Genomic DNA, 14,724 nt, shown 5'->3' with positions numbered 1-14,724 from the left:
ATTGGAGATACGAGTCTCTCAGTCTTTTGTGCCCAGGCTGGCTCTGAACCTCGAATCCCAGATCTCAACCTCCTTAGTAGCTAGAATTACAGGTGTGGGCCACCATGCCTGGGAGGAAGCTATGTTTTCAACCCCAAGCCTTGCACATTCTAGGCAAGCCCTCTACCACTGAATCACATGCCCAGGCCCTTCAATGATTACTAATTTTTGTTGTTGTTGGTCTGGGGCTTGAACTTGGGACTTGGGTGCTGTCCCTGAGCTCTTTTGCTCAAGGCTAGTGCTCTACCACTTTCAGCCACAACTCCATTAGCAGCTATTTGGTGGTTAATTGAAGCTGAGTCTCACAAACTTGCCTGCTCAGGCTGGCTTTGAACCCTGATCCTCAGATACCATCCTCCTGAGTAGCTAGGATTATAGGTGCGAGCCACCAGCACTCTTGTTGCTTTAGAAGTTCCCTTTGGTACTTTGTGAATATTTTCTTTATCTCTTCCCTTTAAAACAACAACAACAACAGAATCACCATGGGTCCCTGACTAGGCCTATATTCAAAGTCTTTTCATTATTCTTATCTTTGTGAGGACCCCATTTCCTGGTCTTTGTTAGGTGAGAGCCCTCCTTAAACCGACTTTCAACGTGTCTTTATTCGGTATTTGAGTGCTTCCTTACTTTCTGTGGAAAACATGTCCCAGGTTCATCTTGTACATTTCTGATTCTTAGTGGAATGAGCCATTTCTCTAAAGAATCCTGGCCCATTTCAGGATAGGAATTTTTTTTCTTGTATGGTCATGTTCTGATCCTCATGTAAAGCTTTGTTCATGTTTTTTATTTTAGGGATTATTTAAAATTCATATGATTTAATGATTTCAATATTTGCATGAATCATTTATGTGGGTTCGAAGTCAAAGCTATCTTTGACTTCATCTCATTCAGAGAAGCCTCATTTACAATTCTTTCTCCTCCACACTGTAGGTTTCCTCTGCTAGAAACCCTTTGAAAATCTAGTTTCTTAGCCATTATTAACATTTCAGGCCGTTATATTCTTTGGTCTGAGAAACTGTTCTATGTATTGTAGTATGAGTAGAGTTGCAGCACCCTTGGTTTCTACCCATTAGATGGCAGGTATATAACTAAAAAACATCTAGACATTATCTAAAGAGGAGGAGGAGGCATAAAATCACACCTAGTTGAGAATCACTTTTTTTTTTTTTTTTGCTGGTCTTGAAGCTTAAACTCAGGGCCTGGATGCTGTTTCTGAGCTTTTACTTCACTTTTTGTGGTTAATTAAAGGTAAGATTTTCCTGCCTGGACTGGTGTTGAACTGTGGTCCTCAAATTTCAGCTTCCTAGTTAGCTAGGATTCTAGGTGTGAGCCACTACCACCTAAGAAGAAACTATTGGGCTGGGATTTTGGCCTAGTGGTAGAGTGCTTGCCTAGATTCCCCAGAACCGCATACACAGAAAAAGCTAGAAATGACAGAGTGCTAACCTTGAGCAAAAAAAGTGTCCAAGGACAATGCTCAGGCCCTGAGTTCAAGCCCCAGGACTGGCAAAAATAAAAAAAAAATAAAAGCAAAAAAGCAACCAAAAAGAAACTACTACTTGGTGATTCTTAAGAATGTGACTTCCACTCTAACATAACTATACTTGATGCTATATGCTGGCACTCAGTACCTACACAATCATTGAATTTTGGGTGCCAGAGCCAGGAGTAATATAATAGCATTTTTTTCTGGTGACTAAGAATCTGGTCAGGTCATCATTATTTGTAAGTGAAACCAAGACACAAATAGAACGTTCTCTTAGAACTGTTGGGCCCCTGAAAATATACCCATCCATCCACAGATCTACAGTGTTTGTTTTTGCATTTTCCATGTCTTGTGAAATACTGCGGTTAGAGGATTTCTTGAAGCTTTCTTTGTTGTCTGAAGCCCTTTCTGTTTTAAAAGTCTAGGAGCTTGTCTTTCAAACGAGTGAGCAGCAAGTACAGAGACTGAGCACATTGGGTTGAGTCCTAGGTCTTCCATTTATCAACTCTGTGATTTAGTGTGAATGATTATCAGAGCTTTGTTTTCATCTATAAACTAATAATAAATTGTACCTGCTTCATAGGAATGTTGAGAGGATAAGAGATACAATGCATGTGGGGGTTGGGGTGCAGAATGCTTATTTTGTGGGTATCTAGTTGTGTGTGTGTGTGTGTGTGTGTGTATGCTTGTCCTGAAGCTTGAACTCAGGGCCTAAGAACTGTCCCTTAGCCTTTTCATTCAAGGTTAGCATTCTACCATTGGAGCTCCACTTCTGATTTTTTTTACTGGTTAATTGGAGGTAAGTCTCATGGACTATTTTTGCCTATGCTAGCTTTGAACTGCAGTATCTCAGCCTCCTGAGTAGCTATGATTATAGCTGTAAGCCACTGGTACTTGGTATTTTCTGGGTTTAACCTGAGCATGTGTACATTACTGCACACACACACCAGATATAATGTATGTTAAATGCTTAATATACTATCTTGCACATAGTAGAGGCTTAATAAATGTTAGATGTTAGTATCATTACCAAAAGAGATAGATGGATCAGCAGATAGAGTCACAGAATATACAATATAAGATATTCCAGGTATATCTGTACATTGATGATGAGCTGGGGGAAAAGCTTTGCTTTTTTCCCTCTCCTAAAATGTAGTAATTAACATTATTATCATGTTAAAATGAAAATGTGAATAACAAGTAAAACTTGTATGGCTTTGTGTGTGTGTGTGTGTGTGTGTGTGTGTGTGTGTGTGTGTATGTGTGTGTGTATGTATGGGGGATCCTGGAGTTTGAATTCAATGCCTATTACTGTCCCTGAGCCTTTGTGTTCAAAGGCTAGTGCTCTACCACTTGAACCACAACTCCACTTGCAGTTTTTTGGGTTAATTGAAGGGTCTCATGGACTTTCCTGCCTTGGCGACCTTTGAACCATGATCCTCAGATCTTAGTCTCCGGAATTGCTAGTATTATTGGCATGAGCCACTGGCTCCTGGCTTTGTATGACTCTTAAAGTTAAAATGTGAGCTATCAAAGAACTTTTCTGCTTGAGGGCCGAGAATGTGGCTTAATGATAGAGTGCTTGCTTAGTATGCATGAAGCCCTGGGTTTGATTCCTCAGTACCACATCCTCAGAAAAAGTCTGAAGTGGAGCTGTGGATCGAGTGGTAGAGAGCTAGCCTTAAGCAAAAGAAGCTCAGAAACAGCACCTAGGCCCTGAGTTCAAGTTCTGAGACAGACAAAAAAAAGAGAAAGAAAGAAAGAAAAGTGGGGGGAGGAAGAAAAGAAGGAAGCAAGGAAGCAAGGAAGGGAGAAAGAAAGAAATGAAAAGTCTTATGCTTGAGTCTGGTGATGTAGGGCCACATCTTAAACCTCCAGGGAGGCTAATTAAGACTCTAACGCTGGGATGGTAGTTTATTGAAGAAGTCTCAGCAGTAGCTGTGTTTTGTATCTTGGACTGATAGAAATATCTGGAACATGAGAAGAAATTTTGGAAGGAGTGAGAGCTTTCAAATCAGGAGTCTTAACTTTCTTAATTCTTCCCCTTCTAAGTAACAATAGGGCTTATTACAGATATTACATATTATTACGGTTACTACATGAATACTCTATGCTTGGCAGTAGAACCTCTAAAAGATATAAAAATAACAACAACAACAACAAGAAAAATCTTGCCCAAGTAGAACCCACAGTCTACTAATTAGTGCCCATAGCTACTAACGCCTGCAAGAAAGAACTGATGGGGAACAGAAGGAAAAGTTTAGAGTTTAGAGGAGAGATTAGGAAGTTGTGGACAGTCGTGCACATGAGACATCCAAACCAACCCAAAGCTGGCCACAGAATGAGAGTCTAGAACCATGATTCTCAGTGGGAGCTTTCAGACATTTGTGGTGGAATTGGGCAGCTATAATAGCATTTTTTTTTTTTTTTTTGCCAGTCCTGGGCTTAAGCTCAAGGCCTGAGGACTGTCCTTCGATTTTTCTCAAGGCCAGAACTCTACCACTTGAGCCTCAGCACCACTTCTGGCTTTTTCTAAGTATGTGGTACCAAGGAATCGAATCCAGGTCTTCGTGCATGCTAGGCAAGCACTCTACCACTAGGCCAAACTCCCGGCCCTATAATAGCATTTTTAAATAGTTGAGTGCCATGGGCTGGGAGAAGTGGAGTTGTAGCTCAACTGGTAGAGCATGATCCTTGGGCAAAAGAGCTCAGGAGTCAGGGCCCAGGCTACCAGTACAAGCTCTAAAACCAGCACACACAAGTATGAAGAGGCCAGAGATGCTGGATATCTTGTACTGCATGTGAGACTTGGCCAGGAGTTTGGCCCAGTGGTAGAGTGCTTGCCTACCATGCACGAAGACCCAGGTATGATTCCTAGGCACCACATACATAGGAAAAAGCCAGAAGTGGTGCTGTGGCTCAAGTGGTAGAGCTCTAGCCTTGAGAACGCTCAAGGACAGTGCTCAGGCCCTGAGTTCATGGCCCAGGACTGGCAAAAAAAAATAATACTGTGAGACTCTTGAATGTCCTACTGGACACTACTGTAGGTGAAAATTCTGTACACAATTATCTGAGTCTAACCAGTCCATTTTTCATATAAACAAAAAGTGCGTTCTAACATGATTTTACTATTCCAGGGAGGCAAATGTGATGCAAAGTGAATAAAGATTATACCTTGTTTTGTTCAGATTGCACTAAGGGTTATTCACCATTTCAGGACATCTTGTCAGCACCAGCAATTCTACTGTGGTATTGGAGACTCTGATTGGCATCTGTAGCTGTTGAATTTGGGTCAATGCTTCTCAAACTCGAGGGTACACGTGAATCACCTGGGGATCTTGTTTCTTTCTTTCTTTTTTTTAAACAATGGAAGGGACTGTTTGGCTATTGGTGGCAAAGATCCAACGAAGAGAGACTGAGCATATCAAAGAAGGACAAGCTAAGGAGTGACTTCTCTTAGAGGGCAGGAAAGGAGGGCATGTAGGCGTCAGGGAAGAGCCTGGCCTTTGTTAAGAACAGCTAGTTTTATGAAAGGAGGGAAGCAAGACAGAATGGCTTGAGATATAGAGAGATTTAGAATGTCACATTCCCCATATCCTTCCCCTTACTTACAGCATAACTAGACACTTTGCTATCTTCAGCTCTTTTCTCTAGAACTGGGGTTCTAGAGAACTGGCCTGGGGTTGGGGAAAGGATAGAAGAAGAGAAGAATGGAGGAGGCCAGGATAAGGGCTTTGGAAAATAATATGTAAGTCAAGTATTGTTGTTATCATTACTGCTGTGTTATTATTGCTCCTCTGAGTCAGTGCTGTCCAATAGGATTTCTGCAGTAATGGAAATGTTTTATATCAGTGTCATTCTATAAGATGGCCAGTAGCCATATGTGGTTATGGAGCCCTTTTAACTGTGCCTAGTGCATCCGAATTTAAAATTTTATTTAATTTTAAATAAATTTAAATAACCACATCTGTTTTTATGTGGAGACGAATTCTAGGTTTACATCTTCTGTCAGGGTGGTTCTTCAAAAGATGACTGTGAGCCTGCTGCCAATGGCTTATGCTGTAACCCTACACAAGAGATCTATAGTCTAGCTACTGGGATCAGTTCAAAGCCAGCCCAGGCAGACAAAAATCAAGAAACTCTTTATTTTATTTATTTATTTATTTAGTTTTTGCCAGTCCTGGGCTTGAGCTCAGGGCCTGAGCACTGTCCTTGGACTTTCTCAAGGCTAGAGCTCTACCACTTGAGCCTCAGCACCACTTCCGGCTTTTTTCTATGTATGTGGTACCGAGGCATTGAACCCGGGTCTTCATGCATGCGAGGCAAACACTTTAACCACTAGGCCAAACTCCTGGCCCAAGAAACTCTTTATTAACTAGAAAAAAAGCCAGACTTATCGGTGTAACTCTTGTGGTAGAGCACCAGTCTTAGCAATGAACAAAAGGTAGGGAACGCCACCAAGACGCTGAGTTCAAGCTCCACTACTGGCACATACACACACACACACACACACACACGCACACGAGTATTTTCTATGTACACTGTCTTTTGGTTCCAAAAGCTTTGTACCAGGAGTTAGACCAGGGTTTATCTTCAGCTGTGCCCTTTCTTGGCTGGGTGACCTTGAGCAATACAATCCCTTTTCTGGGTCTCAAGATTTTGTGTTTTCTTCTCTCAGAAGGGAGATGAAAAATGTCAAATAGACTTAAAGGTATGAAGGCAGTAGGAAACTGTGAAGAGCTGAACAACGTTATCAAATGGGAGACAGTCCATGTCTCCTTACCAGGTCTCCTTATCAGAATGGCTCAGTGCTAGGCCAAACATTGCGCTCCAGACATGCCTTCCTGACAGCCTGTGAGGACCTGGCCCTTCCCAGCCTGGAAGTGGCCTCTCCCTTCTTTGTGGGGCATTTAATGTAATTTTTCGATATATTTTCCTACCCCATGAGGGTATGAACAGTGTGGTCACATGCTTTTGCATTCCTGAGGACGTTTGCATTCCTAGGTTTTAATATTTATGCAATCAGCGGTTAAAAGGGAGTGCTGGCCTTTGAACTTAAGTGTGATTACAAAGTATTTTGAGCTCAATAGCTTTATAAGATCCATTACCTTTTCTTGTTTATAATAATGCAAAAATACTGGGAAGGCCCAAAATGCCATAGAAAGCTTGGCTTAAATGATTAAATGATTTTTGTTGAGCTATTTTGCTCAAGGCTAGCACTCACTTTGAGCTGCTCATTTTGAGCTGCAGCACCACTTCTGGTTTTCTGATGGTTAATTGGAAATAAGAGTCTCATGGGCTTTCTTGCCCAGGCTCCCTTTGAATCGTGATTTTCAGATCTCAGTCTCCTGAGTAGCTGTAATTACTGATGTGAGCCACCAGCACCCAGCAGATTAAATGATTCTTTTTTTTTTTTTTTTTTTTTTTTTTTGCCAGTCCTGGGCTTAAGCTCAGGGCCTGAGCACTGTCCTTGGACTTTCTCAAGGCTAGAGCTCTATCACTTGAGCCTCAGCACCCCTTCCGGCTTTTTTTTCTATGTATGTGGTACCGAGGAATCGAACCCGGGTCTCCATGCATGCTAGGCAAGCACTTTAACCACTAGGCCAAACTCCTGGCCCCAGATTAAATGATTCTTAAGATACATTATTTTGGACCATAGTGTGACCTAGTGGTAGAACTTGCCTAGCCCTGGGTTCAATTCCTTGGTTCCACATACACAGGAAAAGCCAGAAGTGGTGCTGTGGCTAGATTGCTGGCCTTGAGAAAGCTTAAGGATAGTGCCCAAACCCTGAGTTCAAGCCTAAGGAGTGGTGGGGGGGGGGGGGGGAGGAGATACATTATTCAGAGGAGTACAAAGAGTAAAACCACTAAGAGGTCTTTTTACTTTGCATTGAGTTAAAAAAAAAAACAAAGCTGAAGGTATCTAATGATCTCACAGTATATATGGGTGTATATAAATGCATGGAAAAAGACAGGGACAGGGCAGTATATAAAGAACGGTGATTAATACCACTATATGAGATATTTTTCTTTCTAAAAGGCTATTTCATTAAAAAATGCATTAAACATCTAGAAAAGGTAAAAATGGAGACAGAAAGCAGATAAATGGCTGGGGGTGTGAATAGAGAGGAATAAAAGGACAAGAGGCATCTGATGGGGACTCATAAAATATTCTAAATATTATGAAATTGATTCATGTCAATGATGTATCACTTGGTAAAAATCACTACTAAAATCATTGAGTTGTGCACTTGAAATGCACACTTATATGTTTATATCCTTAAAAAATAAAGCAGTGTGTAAGTATTTAGTCTTTGTGTCTGTGTGTATTGGTTGTGGGGCTTAAACTCAGGACATTCAAGCTATTTCAGAACTCTTTTGCTCAAGGTTAGCATTCTATCACTTTGAGCCACAACTTCACTTCTGCTTTTCTGGTGGGTAACTGGAGATTAGAATTTCCACAGAATTTCCTGCCTCAGCTGACTTCAAACCAGGATCCTCAGATCTCAGCCTCCTAAGTAGCTCAGATTACAGAGGTGAGCCACTAGTGCCAAAATAAGTCTTTTGTTGTAGCACTCAATTCTACTTTCAAGGTAGTGATTGGTCTTTAATCCTTTCTGACTTGTTTCTATTCAGAACTCAACATAGATTATTATGGATACATCCTTTTTGTAACTTTCCTCTTTCTGTGCCCATGTCATGAGGGCCATGGGAATGTAACTTTAGCTGCTCTGGGAATGAGATTGGCATAGGAGTTGTATTGGAGCAAAGAGGGGGAGGGGACATTTTTAGATTTTTTTTTTTACATTTTACTTTTGTATCATTGGTTTGTTTTGATTCTGTTTGGAGTTGTACACACAATGAAGGTTTCAAAATAAGAGATACAATTGAATCCTTAATGCTATGAATTCTTTTTTAAGAAATGAAAATGGCTTACCCAGTGCAGGACACCACACTGAGTGCCCCAGACGCAGTCCCCCTGAATCGTTGTGACACTCTGAAGTATGGCAATAGTACTTCTTCCATAGCAGGTGAGTATACTAAGACCTAGATTTGCCAGGATCCATTGCTACATGTGTACTGAATCTGGATCCTTACACTGCATTTCTCTTCCCTTGATATTTTTATGTTCATACGACAAAACCCAACTTTAACAATCTCATCTCCTGGACACAGATAGTTTTGCCCAGCCTACTCAGGCACAAAAATGCCCCAAGTGTGGTGCCACAAATTTAAATTAAGTGTTTCAGGCAGCTCAGGAGCTCTAAGTTGAAGAAGGTGATGAAGATGAATCACCGGGCCTCAGGAGGCTCAGAAATTATCGACTCAGGGATACCATGGAAAGAACAGTTCTGTAGATCAGTGTGTCTTAGGGTCAAGTTGGTCTAAAGGACTAAGGAGAAGAAAGCGGTGTGCTTGAAGCCGCAGGCCAGACTGTCAAAGCCTTTTCTCTTGGTGTAGAGGGTTTACTTTTTTTTCTTTGCCCCCTTTTGTCTTGAAACACAAGACTGTTTGAGCTTCCACGTGAGAACGGGAAGTGGATACGGAGGAAACTGGCTGGGAGGTCCCTTCTTTGCCTGACCCGGGAATTGGGGGGTTAAGGTCCTTGGCCTCAGGCTGCATCTTGCTCTGGGGGTAAGGACCTGGTCTCATTCACCAGTGAACCCCAGCACGCTGCCCAGTGCCTGGCACACAGGCAGACTCAGCAGCGGCTGAACGATGCTGGGCACCAAGAAGTCCCTGCCACTAACCGTACAATAAAAGAACCTTTATTGACTTGGTTGCACGCCTCTGGAACAATACCCGTAGGTGTTCAGCAGGTCAGACCCAGCCCTAAGGAGGAAAAGAAATCCTTGGCCACGTCTCGGAGCTCCATCAAGGGCGCAGACGACCGTGACTTCGGTTCCGTGTCACGTTGGGAGCCCGGAGAATTCACATCTATTGTTTCCTGCCATCTTCCCGGCGGCTGCTAGGTTAGAATCAACTGTCCCAGTTTCTCCGACGTGGAAACTGAGGCTCGGAGAGGCTCTGTAACTTGGTCAAGGTCACACAGATCGCAAGTGGGAGGGGAGTGGAGGCTGGCGAGGAGGATCCGGTAACCACTCAGAGCACGGGGCCGCCCATCCTCCACCCGCGAGGCCTGGCGGCGCCTTCCCTCCCCTCCCTCCCCGCTGGGGGCCGCGGCGCGTGCCGCACTGGAGCGCGAGGTTTGGGGAGGCCCGCACGCCATCACCGCGGAAGCCAGCCGCTCCCAGGTTCGGAACTTACGAAGTTTCCGTACACTTCACGCTCCTCCCGGCGCAGCTCGAGGGCGCTCTCTTGGCAGTTACGTCGCCAGCGCAGCGGGACTCAGGTGCTGCGGCGGGAGGGGGGCCTAGCGCCGGGAGGGAGGCTGGGACGCAGTGTACGTAAGCGCCCGCTCGCAGGTGCATGCGGCCGCCGCCGGCGTGAGCTCCTTGCGCGCACCAAGGTGCGCAGTTGGCGCAGGCGGCGGGCGCTGGCCGGCTCTCTCAGGTGCGGCAGTGTGCGCGTGGAGGGGGCGCGCGGCGAGCGAGGGGCGGGCTTTCCGTTCCCCAGCAGCCGCGGGGCCCGCCCCCCGACCTGGCCAATGGGCGTGCTTGGCGGCGTCACGTGCTCGCCGCCGCCGCCGCTGCCGCCGGAGCGGAGACCGGAGCCGCGAGCGCCACCAGGGCAGCAGCCGCCGCAGCCGCCGCCGCTAGGTTGAGGTGCCGGGGACGCGGACGGACGAGGTGGCGGCGGCGGCTGAGCAGGAGCGGGGACTGGGCGCGGGCAGAGCGCGGCGGCGCGGGTAGGCTGCGGCGGGGAGCAGGCGCCTGCGCGGCGGGCCGTCCCGGGCGGGCGGCGGTTGAGGCGGCGGTTGAGGCGGTTGGCGGAGCCGGCCCGGGCCCCGCATTGTTTGTTGTGCGTCCTTAGCAGCGGCGGCGGCGGCGGCTGAGGCGGAGAGCCGGGCGCAATCCCGGCCCCGCGGCGCCGGCTTTGTGGCCGCCGCCGCCGCCGCCGAGGTGTCCGGACCGCTTCGGGCAAGGGCAGCGGGCCGCCTCCTTCACCTTGGGGGCGCCTGGTCCCGGTCCCCAGCCACGGGAGGGCGTGGGCAGCGCGGGGGGCGCGGGCCGCCAGCCCCGGGCGGGCTCCGGGCAGGTGTTGGAGGACATCGAGGGCAGGAGGTGTGTGTGTGGGGGGGGCGGGCTGCGTGTGGAGCGGGCTGAGTGTGGGCAGAATTGGGGAGATGGGAGGGTAAGAAGGATCAGGCCCGAAGGAGGAGGATCCTCGGGCAGATCTGGGGGAGCCCCTGGGGGCCCGGGCATAAGCCAGGGAGATGGAGGACATTCCGGTGAGAAAGGGGACAGCGTGTTGGGTTCAGAAAGGTGTGAGGGGACTTTGGGGAGGGCAAGGGCAAGTGGGATGGGCACGAAGGGAAAGACTGGGGACTCTAGGCAGACATGGCAGGAGCTCCTGCCCTGGTTAACACTGCGTGGGGAGGGGCCGGGAGTGGGGCGGCCACGGGACGCGTGAAGGGGGATGGTGGAGGAGGCCGTCGGGAGGGCCAAGTGGGGAAGTGTGGCTGGCTGGCTGAACACCTAGAAGGCAGGGAGAAAGAGAGGCAAGGGAGGTGTTTGGGCTGGGTGTGAGGGACTCTGGAGTGATGCTGAAGGAGGGTTCAGGCAGGAGATGTGGGAGGGTAGGCCCAGAGCTCCAGGAGATGTAGGGGAAGCTGGTTGGTCAGGAGATGGAGATGTGGAGGGAACTAGAAAGGGGTTTACTTGGGAGGGGAGAATGGCAGGTGCTCCCGGGAGTTGGTGCTCTGGGGAGTTAGTGCTCCAGGAACAGAAGTACATGGTAGAAGGGGGATGGTTTTTGCAACAGAGATACTCCCTGATGATGGAGGGTTTCAGAGAGAAATGGGGACAAGGTAGGTAGGGTGATTTAGACTAGGAGTCGGGAGGAGGTGAGTGTGGGGAAGTAAATAGGCAGAAGTGAGTGAATTGGAGGGGGAGGGTCTTTGTGTGGGAAATATGGTTCGGGGAGCATCAGGAGAGGGAACTTTTGAAGTTGGGAAGACACAGGAAGGGAAAGGTGTGGGGCTGGATGGAGAGTGTGAGGTGGTGTGAGGTACCCAGGGGTGGCAGATGAGGTGTGAGAACAGATGGAAGGAAAGATGTCTGGAGCAGGAATTGTGGAGAGAAGTTACGGGGGAGGAGGAAGATGCAGGGTGTGCATGAGTACCTAAAGGTGTACTGGAATATTTACCTAAGTGGCAAGAGGGAAGCATACCTGGGACCACTGTGTGGAAAAGGGACTAGGTAGTGGACAGAGGGAAGGAAGTGGGAGAGATGGGATATTTGGGGATAGAGGCTGTAAAGGAACACATAGCACTTATACTGGGTAAGGAGATATTAAAGCAGAGATGCGTGTGGTCATGTCTGTGACCAGAAGGCGGCACATACATGGGATTGGGGGTGGGGGAAATTACCGTTGGAGTTTAGAATTTTTTTAATTAAATAATTTTTTATTGTGATTAATAGAAGGATTACATTATATTCACCAGATAGAAGGTGCATAACTTCACAAACATTGATACCCTTTCTCATGACATGGTCCCCATTTCCCTCTCACCCTCCCCCCGCTTATCTTGATTTCCCTCCCCCCCTTTTTTATGTTTTTAAGACTATGGGGCTTCCAAGTATAGAAATGTGGAGAGACTGGAACATTTAGATTTTTTTTTTTTTAGGCCATTGAAAGTATAAGGAAGGGTATAGTGCAGAAATTGGAGGGAAGATTGAAGAGGGAATGAATTCTAGTAAGGGAACAGGGATGGTAGATCCTGGAATGATAGAAGTAGAGGTTATTAAACTGTACTACGTCAGAAAGTTTTATGCTGGTAGGATCAGAGATCACAAAGCCCACTTTTTAGCTCAGAAATCGGAAAAGATAAGGAAGAGCTGCGTGCACATTCTGAAGTTGGGAAGAGGTGTGTGATGCATATCCTTGTAGTATAACTGTCTGAGCAAGCACATACAAGAGCCATACTAGGGACATGTGGAATGAGCCAAGAGAATGGAAATGGCATTGCAGCAGGTGCAGGACAGATGTCTTTGTGAAGCTGCAAGACAGCAGGGTGTAGCAGCCAGTGGCATTCAAGGACTCAGGATTCAGGAGAGGGAGGGATACCTTGGTGCAGTGTTTCAGATATACCCTGGTGCTTTCTGGGTAATGGGGCATTATTCAGGCATTGGATGATGTAATATCTGAATCCCCATTACAGGCTGACAGAAATGTACACCTAGTTCCTAAAAGTATCAGCAGTCTACTGCGTGTGGATTTTAAAAATCCTTTTTAAGTGTGAATAATACTGATTCTGGGCTGTTGAGTTTCCCCCCACTCTTCCTAAGTAGTTTAGATAATTTTATATGGAGATTTTCTGGTATTTTGATTTGCGTTGAAATATGTGATGTTTTATTGAGGGTAGACATATGGTCATGAGCTTACCAGACACATGGAAAAATAACCTTTACGAGTTTGAACATAGACATTTCAGTGCCTTTCTCATTCAGTGTGTTGTGGTTTCTGTTAGATTCTTTGGGATTTGGAAGTATTAAACTATAGTTTGAAAGTGCTTCAGTAAAGCAGGGTTTTCCTACAATCTTGGAAAATGATCTCCCTTTTGTCAGTTGAAAATTTAGTTTTCTAAGATTTTGCTAAAAATTAAATTTTATTCTGTTAACAGAATATCTGTCGCTCTGTTGGCTTCATTAGGGTATAGTATGATATCTAATATTTCAAATAGAAGTTTTGCCTTGGAAACTTGGGGGTTTCTGGGTTGATTACTTTTCTTCTTTTGTCAGTTTAGGAAGTTTTGCCAGTCCTGGGGCTTGAAGTCAGGGCCTGAGCACTGTCCTTGGTCTTTCTCAAGGCTAGAGCTCTACCACTGGAGCCATAGACCACTTGGCTTTTTCTCTATGTATGTGATACTGAGGAATCAAACTGGGTCTTTGTGCATGCTAGCAGGCATTCTACCACTAGGCCAAACTCCTGGTCCCAAGTATCTTTTTTTTTTTTTTTTCTTTTGGCCACTCCAGGAGCTTGAACTCAGGGCTTGGGTACTGTCCTTGAGCTCCTTTTGCTCAAGGCCAGCACTCTTACCACTGGAGCCACAGTTGCCACTTGTGGCTTTTTCAGTTTATATGGTACTGAGAAATTGCATGCAGGGCTTCATGCATGCTAGGCAAGCACTCTATCACTAAGCCACATTCCCAGCTCTAGGAAGTATCTTAATGTAGCCATTATATATTCAAATAGTACATATGAGTGGAAGTGGAAATCTTGCCTAAACATAATGAGAACTGAAGAGAACACTAAATTTTAAGTAATAAGAGTCTGTAAATATAAATATTTAAAAATAAACTGGAAGCTAATGTTTTCACAAACCATAAGCAGAGCAAAATAATGCCCAGAAGGAATTGCTACAAGATTTTATTTTTGGAGGGAAAGATTTTATTTTTTGGATTGATTGTGGAACTTGAACTCTGAGCCTGGGCACTTCCAGCCCGGGCTGGCTTTGAACCTTGATCCTCAGATCTCAGCCTCCTAAATAGCTAGGATTATAGGCATGAGCCACTGGTGTCCGGCTGAGGGAAAGATTTTAAAGTACAGTATGCCTTTTTTTTCTGGCTACAGGTACTGGGGCTTGAACTCAGGGCCTGGGCACTGTCCCTGAGCTCTACTTCAAAGAGGTTCCTGCTCAGGCTGGTTTCAAATTTCATTCCTCAGATCTCTGCTTCTTGCATAGCTTGCATTTTAGGCATGGGCAACTAGTGCCACACTGGTCATGGGGCTTGAACTCTGGGCCTGGGTGCTGTCCTTGAGGTCTTCAGCTCAAGGCTACCACTCTACCACTTGAGTCACAGTGCCACTTTTGGTTTTCTGGTGGTTAATTGGAGATAAGAGTCTCATGGACTTTGGTGTCTGGGCTGGCTACTGCTCTCCTGAGTAGCTAAGAATACAGGTGTGAGCTACCAGTGCCTGGCTGCCAAATTCCTTTGATTGAAGCTATTGGAGTATTTTGTGATTTGATGTGTGTATATAATGTATTTGTAAAGGGCAGATCTGGCCTCCTTTGCTAAGGCAGAGAATTTGAGTAGTAGACTATGAGTTAAAAAAAATATGAAATTCTTTCAGAA

General features: G+C 45.9%; 1 protein-coding gene and 1 long non-coding RNA gene across 6 annotated transcripts in view; one reads left to right on the top strand and one right to left on the bottom strand.

Moving 5' to 3' along the window:
* Positions 1-9,278: 9,278 nt before the first annotated feature.
* On the bottom strand, positions 9,279-10,109 carry LOC150065937 (uncharacterized). The gene is made up of 2 exons (XR_016534997.1): positions 9,794-10,109; positions 9,279-9,603 (listed from the first exon to the last, which is right to left on the bottom strand). It is a non-coding gene; the product is annotated as an uncharacterized LOC150065937 (long non-coding RNA).
* The window catches only part of Strbp (spermatid perinuclear RNA binding protein), a 105,868-nt gene continuing 101,002 nt past the window's right edge, over positions 9,859-14,724 (top strand). For 3 of the 5 annotated variants that reach the window (XM_090330600.1, XM_090330603.1, XM_090330601.1), the window contains exon 1: positions 10,193-10,334. The gene's annotated coding sequence lies outside the window, so the exon portion shown is untranslated. Of the gene's footprint in view, positions 9,879-10,192; positions 10,335-10,666; positions 10,711-14,724 lie in introns of those variants that run through there. The other 2 variants (XM_090330604.1, XM_090330602.1) reach the window with 2 other exon arrangements.

The sequence above is a fragment of the Megascapheus bottae genome, chromosome 3 (assembly GCF_031878675.1).
Source record: "Megascapheus bottae isolate mThoBot1 chromosome 3, mThoBot2.hap1, whole genome shotgun sequence".
In the NCBI taxonomy this organism is placed as follows: Eukaryota; Metazoa; Chordata; class Mammalia; order Rodentia; family Geomyidae; genus Megascapheus; species Megascapheus bottae.
This window is presented reverse-complemented; position numbering and strand designations above follow the sequence as displayed.